This window comes from Pongo abelii, chromosome 8, assembly GCF_028885655.2.
Source record: "Pongo abelii isolate AG06213 chromosome 8, NHGRI_mPonAbe1-v2.0_pri, whole genome shotgun sequence".
In the NCBI taxonomy this organism is placed as follows: domain Eukaryota; kingdom Metazoa; phylum Chordata; class Mammalia; order Primates; family Hominidae; genus Pongo; species Pongo abelii.
Window position 1 is genome coordinate 8,009,468 of NC_071993.2, and position 12,607 is coordinate 8,022,074.

A 12,607-nucleotide genomic window follows, 5' to 3' on the forward strand; every position below is an offset into this window, starting at 1 on the left:
GCCTCCAGACATCAGTCAGGAAGGGGCAAGCTGGGACCTCCGACACAGGCACTCAGCCTGAAGCTTAGCTAGGTTTTGGATGTATTATATTCCGTAGACCGTATCTCTACCATATTTCTATCTGTTGCCTGGGAACATTTGGGTAGAAGTGGAGAGAACAGTAAACCAGGTACTAAAGTCTTCAAAAAAGGAAGAGGCATAACCCTTTCATTCCAAGATGTTTCCTACAAGGAGGGATAGCAGGTGGAAGGAAGGAGGGAAAATAGTCTAGAAGCAAAATGAAGAGCAAGGAGGCACTCACCTCCCCTCCAGACAACTTGCTGCGTGGTATGCAGAAGAAGAAATTGCTACCAGTTGAGGGGGGCTATGATGGAGGTAGACTCCTCAGAGTTTTAACAGGAAGGTGAAGGGAACAGTTAGAAAAGCCCCTGGACGTAGAGGAGATTTTGCTAATGACAGATTGTGCATTTCGGAGGGCACAGAATCTGAAAAAAACGGGAGATTGAGTGCGACTAGCGGCCGGAAACCGTGTAAGAATTAGAATCCAGTTGGGTGTCCTAGGAGGCCTAGCTTCTGGCTAAGGTAATGGGGGATGTAAAATGTGATTATTGGTCTTGATTATCTCCTAGGGGAAAGTGATACTCAGTTTTCTGCAGGCCCCATCTGGGGCTTGGTCTCTTAAGCAGTTTGTGATGGTGAAGTGGACAATATTGAGCCCGGAGAGGGATGGTCCTACCAAGTCCTTGCTGAAATCTTGCAGGGTGTGCTGTCCTGGTGTTACTTAGGTTCATTATACATGTGAGCAAGTTCTGTGGTCCTCCCAAGCTTGATGTTTTCACCTGTAGAATTAGAATGAATACTAGCCGTGCAGGTATTTAAATGATAATGTGCATACAGAGCACCAATGGGAACAGGGTTATAGTACGGTGGTCCCTCATAACCGTGGAGCATTGGTTCCAGGACCCCCCATAGAGAATCCTCAAATGCTCAAGTCCCTTATGTAAAATGGTGTAGTATTTTCATATAACCTACATATACCCTCCCATATACTTTAAATCATCTCTAGATTATTTATAACAGCTAATACAGTATAAATGCTGTAGTCTTTATACTGTTTTTATTGCTATTACTTTTTATTTTTTTCAAATATTTTTGATCCACGGTAGGTTGAATCCACAGATGTGGAACCCACACATACGGAGGGCTGACTGTGTATGCTTCATGACATTTTTTCCCTTGTATGTACATAGAAAAACATTGTATACATTTTTAGTCCCCTTTCATATTCTGTAATGAGTTTTTCATTTGTTGATGTTAGTGTCAAATAATTTAAAACTTAGGCTGGGTGCAGTGGCTCATGCCGGTAATCCCAGTGTTTTAGGAGGGTGAGGCAGGAGAATCACTTGAGCGCAGGAGTTCAAGACCAGCCTGGGCAACGTAGGGAGACCCATTCTACAAAACATAAAAATAAAATAAGAATTAGCCGGGCATGTTGGCATGTGGCTGTATTCCCAGCTACTTGGGAGGCTGAAATGGGAGGATCTCTCAAGTGCAGGTGATCGAGGCTGCAAGTGAGATGTGATCACACCACTGCACTCCGGCCTGCGTGACAAAATTTATTTATTTCTTGAGTAAATAAATAATTTTTTAATTTTAAAAATTAAAAAATTTAAACATACGTGTATGTGTGTGTGTGTGTGTGTGTGTAAATGCTTGGTTCATGTGTTGAGTTTTCTCCCCCACTAGATGAATGCTATGGGTGTGTTGTGTCATTTCAATCTTGTTCCTGAAGTTGAGCTTTTTATGCTTTGCATTTTGTTCTGCAATTTAAATGATAAAAACATTTCTGGTCGTCTTATTCCAAATAAAGTCATGTTGATTTTTGTGTAGCCTATAATGAAATAGAAAATAATCTTCTGGTATCTATTCTGTATTATTCACAGAAACAGTTTCTAAAGAACAAATCTGAATTTGTACGATATAAATCCCTTATCTTGTTTACTTGATATAAACTGCCATTTTAGAAGTCAGAATTGAGATGAAAATCACAGTTAATTGTTGTCATTCTTTAAAATAATATGGCTAAATCTGAAAAGCTTTTTGAATTGTGGGTAAAACATTCTTGAAATAAAGCTTATCTTACCAAATATTTGAAGGAAATTTGGTAGCAATGAAATAGAGTTTTTGTCAATTTAGAAAGTTAATGATTTTTTTAACAGTGATTTATACTGTAGCTAAAAAGCTGTTGCTGGTTTCCCAAATCTTAAAGCTAACTGACCTTCCATTTGAACCTAGCTTTAATGTAAACATTTTCTTGAGGTGGTTAGGGGTTGGGCCAGCCAATCTGGAGGATATTAGTGGCGTTCTGTTTGAGGGAAGTTGGAATCCCTAGATAATTCTCAGGAGCTCTTTTCTAGGCCAGAAGCTGCCTCAGACATATATTTCTTTTTTAAGTTTTTTTTTTTTTTTTACTTTTCTTTACTGCAATGCCATATTATATATTTCTTAATTCTTCCTTGGCTTTGTTAATAATGTCTAGTATCTGAAATCTAATTAATAAAATACATAATTAGCTTCACTTTGAAGTAAAAGGGAAGAGCAGTTTTATTTGGTAGTTTTTCTATCCTTTCCACTTTAGTTGCTGAGAAATATAATGTAGTATGTAGGCTACTGAGAGTGAGGTTATTACCCTACTGCCTTTAAAAATTCTCACTTTTTAGTCTTCTATGACTTAGCCAAAATATTTTTGTTCAAAGCTAAATTAAGTACTTTATCAACTTTCTTTGATACCTCCCCTCCCCCGTTTAAACTTTCTGAGCAGTGTTTTTCAAACTTCAGGTCATGACCCATTAATGGTTGTTAAATCAGTTTAGTGAGTTGAAACCAGCATTTTAAAAAATTAAATAATACATAGCTCCTAGTAAGACAAGGTATTATTTCAACTTTTGTTGCACTTACACAGATATATTTGTGTGAATCTGTATTGAAAAGTGTAAAATACCTTTTACTGTGGGTCACCACCAAAGTTTGAAAATGATCACTACAGAGAATATTTCAGGTAAGGTTGTATATTCTTTTTTCAAGGATTTGCATTTTTAAATCTTGAGATTTCAGCCAAATGGCTGATATTATTGTTAGTTGAATATTGTAGAAGAAAATTTGGAAGACTGGATTTTTTTTTAAGAAGCTACTTATTTTAAAATGATTTTTCTTTTCTAATTCTGACATTGTCATATGATCAAAAGCTTAAATGCCAGAGCTAAGGATAAATCATATTTCTCTTATTTCAGGGAACATTTATTAAGAATATGCTAGTTAATAGATATATTGAAATATAAAGGTATAATTTTCCCTCTCCAAGAATCACAAATTTTTGTCAGACTTGAATTGGAATAGATTATGTTCATATTTGTTTTATGTTACTTCCTTAACAGTGATGGCCTGTTTACTTAATAAATTCAACTCTCAGTATTCAAACTCGAAGGAATTTTTAAAAGAAATATTTGCCTCTGGAATCTTGTCAGATTTCTCAAGCCTTATTATAATTGAGTATTTCTGTCTACTTGAATTTGTTTTTGCTCATTGAATAAACAAACTATCACTGAACTAATGTTAATTGTGAAAAGGTTTTAGACTAGGTTTTATTTGGGTCCTAATGTGGTAGATTTCTTTATTGCTGTTTCATAGAATCAGAGGACCAATTTGTGAGTTAGAAACTTGTGGGACTTTTCCACTGTGAATGTTGTACTGTCTTAATCTCATTCCTCAATTTCTCTAAGCCTCTCTTTTCTGTAAAACATAGATGATTATCAAGTGGTATTCCAAATAGCAAACAGATACCTCAATATCTTTTTAAATCCCAAGACATTGCAAATTACAATGTGCTGATTAATAAAGTAAGTTGTTCTTATGTTAAGTAAAACTATTTGAATAAAAGCATAACACGTTGAGATGACTGCCTGGTGATTGAGACTCGATTGTTGACTCTGTTGTACACTGTCCTCATTTAAATAATAGGTTTGTAAACAGATGGCTGGCAATCCCTTGATCATAGTTTATTACTAAGTTATTGGTGTTTCATTACTAACTGCCAGTTTTACATACTGGAACGTATAAAAGGTGTTCTGTTTTCAATACAATGCTACTTCTTGAAATATTTAGAAATCATTTGGAGTTCCTTTTATCTCAGCCTTATCACTTTAGAGATAACAAAAGCAGTTAAAATGCATAATTGGATCAGTGTCTTGATCTGTCACAAATAATAGGCTTATTAGAAAACTTGTATCTTCCAGATTCTACACTTAAACCACTTAATAACATTAGTTTCTCTTAATGTATTATAAATCATCTATATAGGACTTCTGGTCTGCCTACCAAACAGTTAATTATCTCATGCTATCATTATTACAAATTTTTTCTTTCTATATGAATAAATAAAAGTCATTAAATATAAGCAACCGTATTTACATTCTACTATGAATATGACAGAACTCTCCAATAGCAAAACCACGCATGTTGGAGGCTAACATTCTATATCCTCAATTCCTGGTATGTGAACAGAAATAGAGTGGTGTCTCATTCAACTTAGTGTTTAAAAAAATATTTTTAAAAAAATAGAGTAGTGATAAGAACAGAGTGTCAGATGTAATTTAAAATTACTTTGTTTCACATCTGAAATAATATAAATGTGTTTTATGTGTCTGTTTATTACCTTTTGTTGTAGGTTTTGTGTGTGTTATGAAAATGGACTCGTGTCCTTTGGGGTGGGGTGGAACTTTAATATCTGTATTCTGTAATATTAAATGAAAACTAATGCTTTTATTCTTCCAGTATGTGCCATATCTTTATGTTTAAAATATCTCAGAAAGAGCTTAATCACTTTTTTCTGGCTTTATTTTAGTTTTGAAGTAATGCTGTATTTGCTGTATAGCAAAAAAAAAAAAAAAAAAAAAAAAAGCCCCCCTCCCCCAACAGTTGCTTTGGTTTTCATCCTGTATTCAATAGAGTAGCGGATACATGATGGCAAAACTTTTTTAAAAAGAGTACCTCCCTGCTTTTAAATACAAAAAAAAAAGGACCCTCCCAATTTTCTGAGTAACTATACAAATATTGCTATAGTTGATCATCCATTGTATTAGAATAAATGGGGAAAAATTGAATTCTTGCACATAATTGACTTTTTAATACAGAAACCAAGGCAAGATATCTTAAGAAATTTGTATAAAGCTAACATTTGATATGAAGTTATAATGGAACTGTTCAATTTCATTTTGAAAATAAAGGAGTATTCCAAGGTATAAGGATAATTTGTACTTGAATTGTTAATAATTTGATAGAAACAAAATTTCAGACAGTTGAAGTCTGTAGTTGACAGTATTTAGGCCATCGTTTCATTATGGTAAGATTCTCTTTGCACACACCAATGCCATTCAAACGAATGCTTCCAAGGTCTTGACTATTGACGCGGTTGTGTTTGAATGTATCATTCTTAGACAGTGTTTGTGACTGACTGTTCTAAATGTGGTGCCAGGGTATTTGAGAAAGTGTGAGGGAGAAATGGAAAGCCAAAACTTCTTTTTTGGTAGAGTACACCAAGTTTGTTTTATTTTGTGCTAACCCGACGAGAAAGCATATTGGTACAAAATCATGAAAGAAAGCGGTGGTTCTCTGCTAGCATGTGTTGATTTTAGAAGGTCGTCTGAGTAGTGTAGGCTTTTTGTTCTGTAATGTAGCTGTTTTGACTTAGTAAGTGTCTATGCTTGCTTTTTCATTTAGGAGTTTGAAATTCCCTGTGAGCTTTGCTTGTTAAGTCCGGGAATCTGCCTATCAAACAATAACAAACATCAAAGTCAAGTGTGTAGGTCATTTGCACATCTTTATGTGGGCATGTCTACCATTTTCTCTTTAACCTTTCCTAACACGGAGCTTATTTCTTTTGGTAGAAGTTAAGAATGCTCTATCTTGGTAGTGATCCTGTGAGTGAACAAATATCCTTTAAAAATCTATTCTTTTTTTATTTTTAAATATGTGTAACATTACAGAAAAATTGAAAAAGAAAAACGCTCATAATCTCACCACCCCAACAGAACACCATCTGTGCTTTTTTTTTTCCTTGTGGTGAGAGAGGGACATGAAATGTAAACTCTAGTTCTCTGGTTGTCACATTTGTTTCACTTTATCATATCACACAAACATGTTCATATCTCACTTAGAACATAAGTTATTTAGAAAGTATAGATGGCTAAGGGTTCTACTTCTGGGGTAATTATGTCAGTTTAGTTTCCTCATACCTTACTGCTGTTTCATGCTGTTAAAGTGAGAAATACTCTAGATTTGTAAGGTTCAAACTATATAAATAATTTTTTAATTCACTTTTTCAAATGGGTAGGGTACCAAATTTCAACCCTTAGGAGACCACAGAGGTATTAACTAATACTGGCAACCTCACCAGTTTTCTGTGAACCTTGGGATAAAGGTCTATTTTTAAATTTCAAAAATGTGTACTTGACTAGAATTGTAGTTCTTTGCTGATCTTTTAAATAACTATGTTCATTACACATTTACTCATCAAATGGAACCAGAAAGCTTACATCGGTGTGGACATGTGTGTGGACCCTCTGGCAGGTCAGGCGAGGCTCTGCCATAATGGCTCAGCCTTGACTTACCACCTTGGCTTTGCAGTCACCTTGGCTTAGTTGTAGGCAACAAGTGAATGCATGTGAATACGTTTCGTCCTGGTGACAATGGTAATATGGAGGTGTTAACCTCTTTTAGAAGCATGGAGTGCTTCTTGTCTGACTTTGATTATTTATAACAAACTTACATGGTGGTCTTTGAAAACTAAAATTTCTGGCCAGACACAGTGGTTCAGGCCTGTAATCCCAGCACTTTGGGAGGCTGGGGCAGGTGGATCACTTGAGGTCAGGAGCTCAAGACCAGCCTGGCCAACATGGTGAAACCCCGTTGCTACTAAAAATACAAAAAATTAGGCATGGTGGTGCGCCTGTATTCCCAGCTACTTGGTAGACTAAGGCAGGAGAATCATTTGAACCTGGGAGGCAGAGGTTGCAGTGAGCCGTGATTGTGCCACTGCACTCCAGCCTGGGCAACAAAAGGAAACTCCATCTCAAAAAAAAAAAAAAAAAAAAAAAAAAGAAAAAGAAAAAAGGAAGGAAGGAAAAGTAAGATTTTTTACAATTTCAATACCTCGATTAGTTTAATTGAAGAATATGCTGGGATTGTGATAATCTCTTAAGGCTGGTAAGGCCAGGTGCAGTGGCTCTCGCCTGTAATCCTAGCACTTGAGAACGCCAAGGCCAAGGCGGGAGGATTGCTTGAGCCCAGGAGTTCAAGAGCAGCCTGGGCAACTGCCTTTTATAATTATGTATAAAGTTTTGCTTTTAGAAAGGATTTTGTTGTTTATAAATATTGAAGATCTCTGATCTTTAAAAAAAATTAACTTTTGATGTTACTGATCTGACTGAGAAAGGGTAAATTAATTTGTAGGTGTTCTTTGAATGACCTAAATAATCATATGATATTTTCCTCTTTACTTTCTCCCTCAATGGGTTATTGGTTCATATTTTAATATATCAAACTTTTTTTTTATTAAGCCAAGGAAGAAGTGGATTGGCCACTACGATGTTGTACATTTTGTGAATGTTCAGTAAGTCCTGCCATACTTGATTGAGTAAAAGTTAAACTTCATTAATTCAGAATTTTGATGATTCATTTGGGCTAAAAATCCCTTTTCAAATATCTGATTAGGAAAAAGTATTACCAGGTCCATATAGTATAAACAGAATTGCAAAGTGCTTGTATTTTACAGTTTAAAAGAACAAAATGTTCTTATGAGACTTTATGAGATTAGCTTTTTATATGTGAGCAATTGTTGCTGCTGCTTAGATGAGTTATTGTCTGTTTACTATGGAGGTTCAGCATTACATCTATAAGTTCTTTTAAAATCTGTATAATTACTCTGGTCAGTTGAAAATTAAAACAAAATATGTCTTTAAAATTTATCCACTAATACTGTTACTTCAGTAATTCTTTTTTTCTTCCTTTTTAGAATCTGAATTTGAGCCCATTATATCTAAAATAAAATTTTCAGTTCTCTGTCAAGTTTAAGATTAGTAAGCAATAGTTGTTAAACTTTGCTGCTATTTAATCATGGGTAAATTTACTTTATCATAACAACTTTTTGTAGCATTTTAGTATTAACAATGTCAGAACGAATTAAGAGTATTTCACAATTTGGTTCAACGTGTATGTATATTATCAGTAGTGGTATTCTAGAGGTTGAGAGTCCAAAGATGAAAGTGGCCTACCGTGGAAAATATTACACATGGGGTGGGGGATAAACACAGAAAACAATAAGATCATGACAATGGGATAACTAGGTGACTTATCAAATGATAAAGAAACAAGCACTGGTCATGCCCAAGTATTGTGGAGAGTCCTCATTCAGAGAACACTTTCTGAGTTAATGTTATATACTCATCTTTCATGTCCATGAGTTTAAAATTAATTTCAAATGGTTTTGAGTCATTAAATTTGCAAAGGGGAGGATAATGAGCACAAATTATTTTGTCCATGGTGGCCATGTAATTGCCATTCTCATTCTTCTCTCCATTCTCCACTCACATTGACCTTCTTCTACGTGTTTTTCTGAACATCTTCCAACATGTTGGTGGTTGGAAGTCACTCAAGTAGTCCTTTGCTAGTTGTTTAAATGTTTAAGAATTGTCACTTCTAAAGCCTAGGCTTGAAAATGTGGAAGAGAATTTCCCAACTCTGCCTCTCTTTTGTTCCCTCCACTGTCTTCCGCAAATGTCCTTTCTTCCCTCCTCCACCAGTATCTCAGTTTCTCCATACTTGGTTGTAGATAATGTGGCATCAGAATATTTTATGAGTTGCCTAACAACTAATCTACAAAAATAATTGCTCTATATTTTAACGTCAGATAATGCCCAGAATCTTTTCAGACTCTACTTCATAAAAATCACTTATAACCCCTTCCTCCTTAAATTGTGATGTTTAATTGTGATGAAATAAATATGATAATATATGTAGTTGATAATATAATAGGTACCACCCAACCAGATTTATAAAAGAAAGTATAAAAATTATGTTAATAAAATAAGAGTTATAATCATGTTTTGCTTATGAAGAGGCATTGTTGCCTTTTCTTTCTTCTCAGCAACAAGGAAGTTGCAGAAATAACGGGATATGTTTAAAAATGTCATCACCCTTGGAATCACAGGGTCAAGATTTTCTTCTCAAAACCTGGACATTGTTTTTTGGCTCCCCCTCTTTTTTTTTGGAGTTCTGAATGTTTGATGAAGAATTATTTGTTTTACGGCCTCTAACGTTTTATTTTGAAAGGGACTAGTCTTTAAAACTTGGCTGTAAAACAAAGGATTAAGAGCTCTTCCATTTGTGTCTATTTTAGATCTATAAGATGGGAGTAACAACACTGATTTAGAGACCTTTGGCCTTCTCCAATGAAAGGACAAGGAAGTAAATACTACTCTTACTGGTTTGTATATTCCACTAAAATATAAGTTCCAGTGGTCAGGCATTTTTGCCTGTTTAACTCACTGCCGTGTCCCAGTACCTGATACCTAGTGCCACATAGGAAGTACTTAAGTATTTTTTGAGTGAGCTAATTGAAATTGTTACACTATAGCAGAATTACCTTAATCCTGCATCTTTAGGTAACTGAGTGGGTCACATAAATGTGTTTTTCATGTAATTTTACCTTTTGTGTCAAAAAATGCCATTTTAATGCATTTATGGAAATCTTCAAATTGTGTCATAGGTTTTATGAATTTCCTAACTAGAGTATTTCAAACATATTTTGCCTGTTGACTCAAGGGTGTCATTATCAATAATAATTACTGTAATTCCTAGGTGGGCCAGTGAAGCTTGTAGGACTGCCCTTGTGTTAATAATCATGAACGTTGTATTGGCAATTTAGAACAGATAAGGATGAATGTTGTAATTTTTCTATTCCTTCTGGGGTTTTCTGTCATTCTACTCACAATGATCTAGGTAATGGCCTAAGACCGGGGCCCTTTCTCTTATCAAGTAATACAGTGGACTTGTAGCTGTCATTTAGCAGCTTTTGTTTTCAGGTTCAGAGAACTATATATTCTGAAATACTGAGACTTCTTGAAGACTGACCTCTGGAGAAGTAGGCATATTATAAAGTAGGTTACACTGTGTAGTTGAAAGCATGGTACTTATGTCAAAATTTGCATCTCCACAGAAGAATTTTTTTAAGTGTTCTGCATTTGCCCCTACTGTTAGAAATGGAGTCTTGAAGAGAATATTTATTCTTTTGTTGCAAAGCAAAATTAGCAGAAACTTGAATTTAATGTAATAACTGTATTTTAGGTTTGGTTTTTAAGGGAGGCTTTTGCCTTCCAGACTGTTCTCTATCCACTTAGAAGGATTTAATTTCTAAATATTAGAAAATGTGTTATACAGAGACAGGTCTTCAACTATACTGTACTATAGTTATACTATAACTAGAATTATGAAAATCTCTTCATTTGTGTTAATTGAGAGAATAATTTATTTTCTGTTTTTTTTTGGTAATAGTCTTCTAAAATCTATTAATAGACTACTGTTATCAATTCAGTTCTTTACAGTTAAAGAATGATTGTGTGAAGTAAGATACATACAAGGAAGTAGTACCTCTGGATGGTAGGATTATGGATGTTTTTGTTTGTTTGGGGGCTTTGTTTTTGTTTTTGTTTGTTTTTTGAGATAGGGTCTGGCTTTGTCAGCTAGGCTGGAGTGCTCCTGACCTTGGCTCACTGCAACCTCCATCTCCTGGCTTCAAGTGATCTTCCTGTCTCAGCCTCCAGGGTAGCTGAGACTACAGGCGTGTGCCACCACACCCGGCTAATTTTTGTAATTTTATAGACAAACACCTGGACTCAAGTGACCTACTCACCTGAGCATACCAAAGTGCTGGGATTGCACGTGTGAGCCACCGTGCCTCGCCCTATATATTTTTTAATGTTTGCATTGCTTATCTGTATTTTTTGCTTTTAAAATATAATAAGGCTATATTATTTAATCAACATTACCAATAAATAAGAATATGAAATACTCTTTCTGCTCATTTTGGATCTAAGCTTTAATTTTACAGTGGTTCTAAAGTGGTAAGATGGAAAAAAAATGTCCAGGCATGACAAGAAAAGAGAACAGTAAGAGTGGGTCCAAGTAAGAAATTACATGTCTGTGTAAGTATTCAACATACAGCCTAGGGCCAGGCGTGGTGGCTCACACCTATAATCCTAGCACCTTGGGAGGCTGAGGTGGAAGGATTGTTTGAGCCCAGGACTTCAAGACCAGCCTGGGCACCATAGGGAGGCCCTGACCTTACCAAAAACAAAATAGCAAGGTGGGGTGGCATACACCTGTGGTCTCAGCTACTTAGGAGCTTGAGGCGGGAGGATCACTTGAGCCCAGGGAAGTCAAGACTGCAGTGAACCGTGATTGTGCTACTGCACTCCAGCCTGGCAACAGAGTAGCACCCTCTCAAAACAAACAAACAAAAAGATACAGCCTAAGAGAAATCCTAAAAGGCTAGCAGTTACATAAGCAAGATACATATGTAGGTAAGAGGTGGGTGGGTAGAAAGGGAGGAAAAAGAGAAATAGATACTTACTTGAATTATATATAACAAATTCTTAACCATCCATGAATAGGTTATTAGTGAGTAATGCTAAATGTCAGACCATTTAGTATATAGACTTGTCCAGCCCTATTTCTAGAGTAGGGAGTACAAATTGATTTTTCTGCTCCTCTAACACAATCTTCTGGAACAAAAGGTAAATGTGTATGTTCAGTGCCTTTCTAAAGCTATAAGGAGTGTATTAAACTACAGTACAATTTCTTCTTTTTGTTTAGTTAATGGGAACTTAATTCTATATAGTAGCTGGCAGTCAAATTTATTTTATGTTGGACACTAAGGGAAAAGTACCTGAGTACAGTCATCAACATTTTTAAGCGCCGTTTGATCAGAATAGGTCATGTATTCCCTAAGAAATAGAATACAGCTGAGAAAATAATTTTGATTAATTTATAGTCAGCAGTTCTATAGATATACCCGATACTGGTATCCATTTTTTTTTTTCTGTTATCACTACAAAAGTAGCACAGGATATTGCTATCTATAATATATATTTTTTATACTTTTGTATATAAAAATATAAGGGCTTATATTTTTGTAGCACCTATAAGATGTTAATATCTCTAGAAGGAAAAGGATCTTTATAAGTCCCACAAGTTTGTCTTTCCAGAATTGTTTCTACCAAATCTGTGCTGCACACTATAAATAGAACAAGAAGAACTTAATTTGACTCTACAGTACCAGTGAAGTCTGTAGCCATCTGATGCCAGTAAAAGCATCTAATACTATAATAATAGTAATACTGCCTGGTGTTTTTAATTTTTGCTTTATTTAGATATTATACTTAATCCACCTGCATTGTAGTCAAAATGCATTGAGTGTTTAATATGTATCACATTATCTCATTTAATTCACCCCTCATAGTAACTCAGAGTCAGTTTTGTTATTATCTTCATTTTA

At 35.1% G+C, this 12,607-nt stretch overlaps 1 protein-coding gene across 4 annotated transcripts in view; it reads left to right on the forward strand.

The window, feature by feature from the left end:
* Positions 1–12,607, forward strand: part of TAF3 (TATA-box binding protein associated factor 3) — a 206,678-nt gene that overhangs the window by 111,064 nt on the left and 83,007 nt on the right. The window contains exon 1 of one of the 4 annotated variants that reach the window (XM_063727485.1): positions 9,461–9,538. The exons of the other annotated variants lie outside the window; for them this stretch is intronic. The gene's annotated coding sequence lies outside the window, so the exon portion shown is untranslated. Of the gene's footprint in view, positions 1–9,460; positions 9,539–12,607 lie in introns of those variants that run through there. 4 annotated transcript variants of the gene reach the window in all.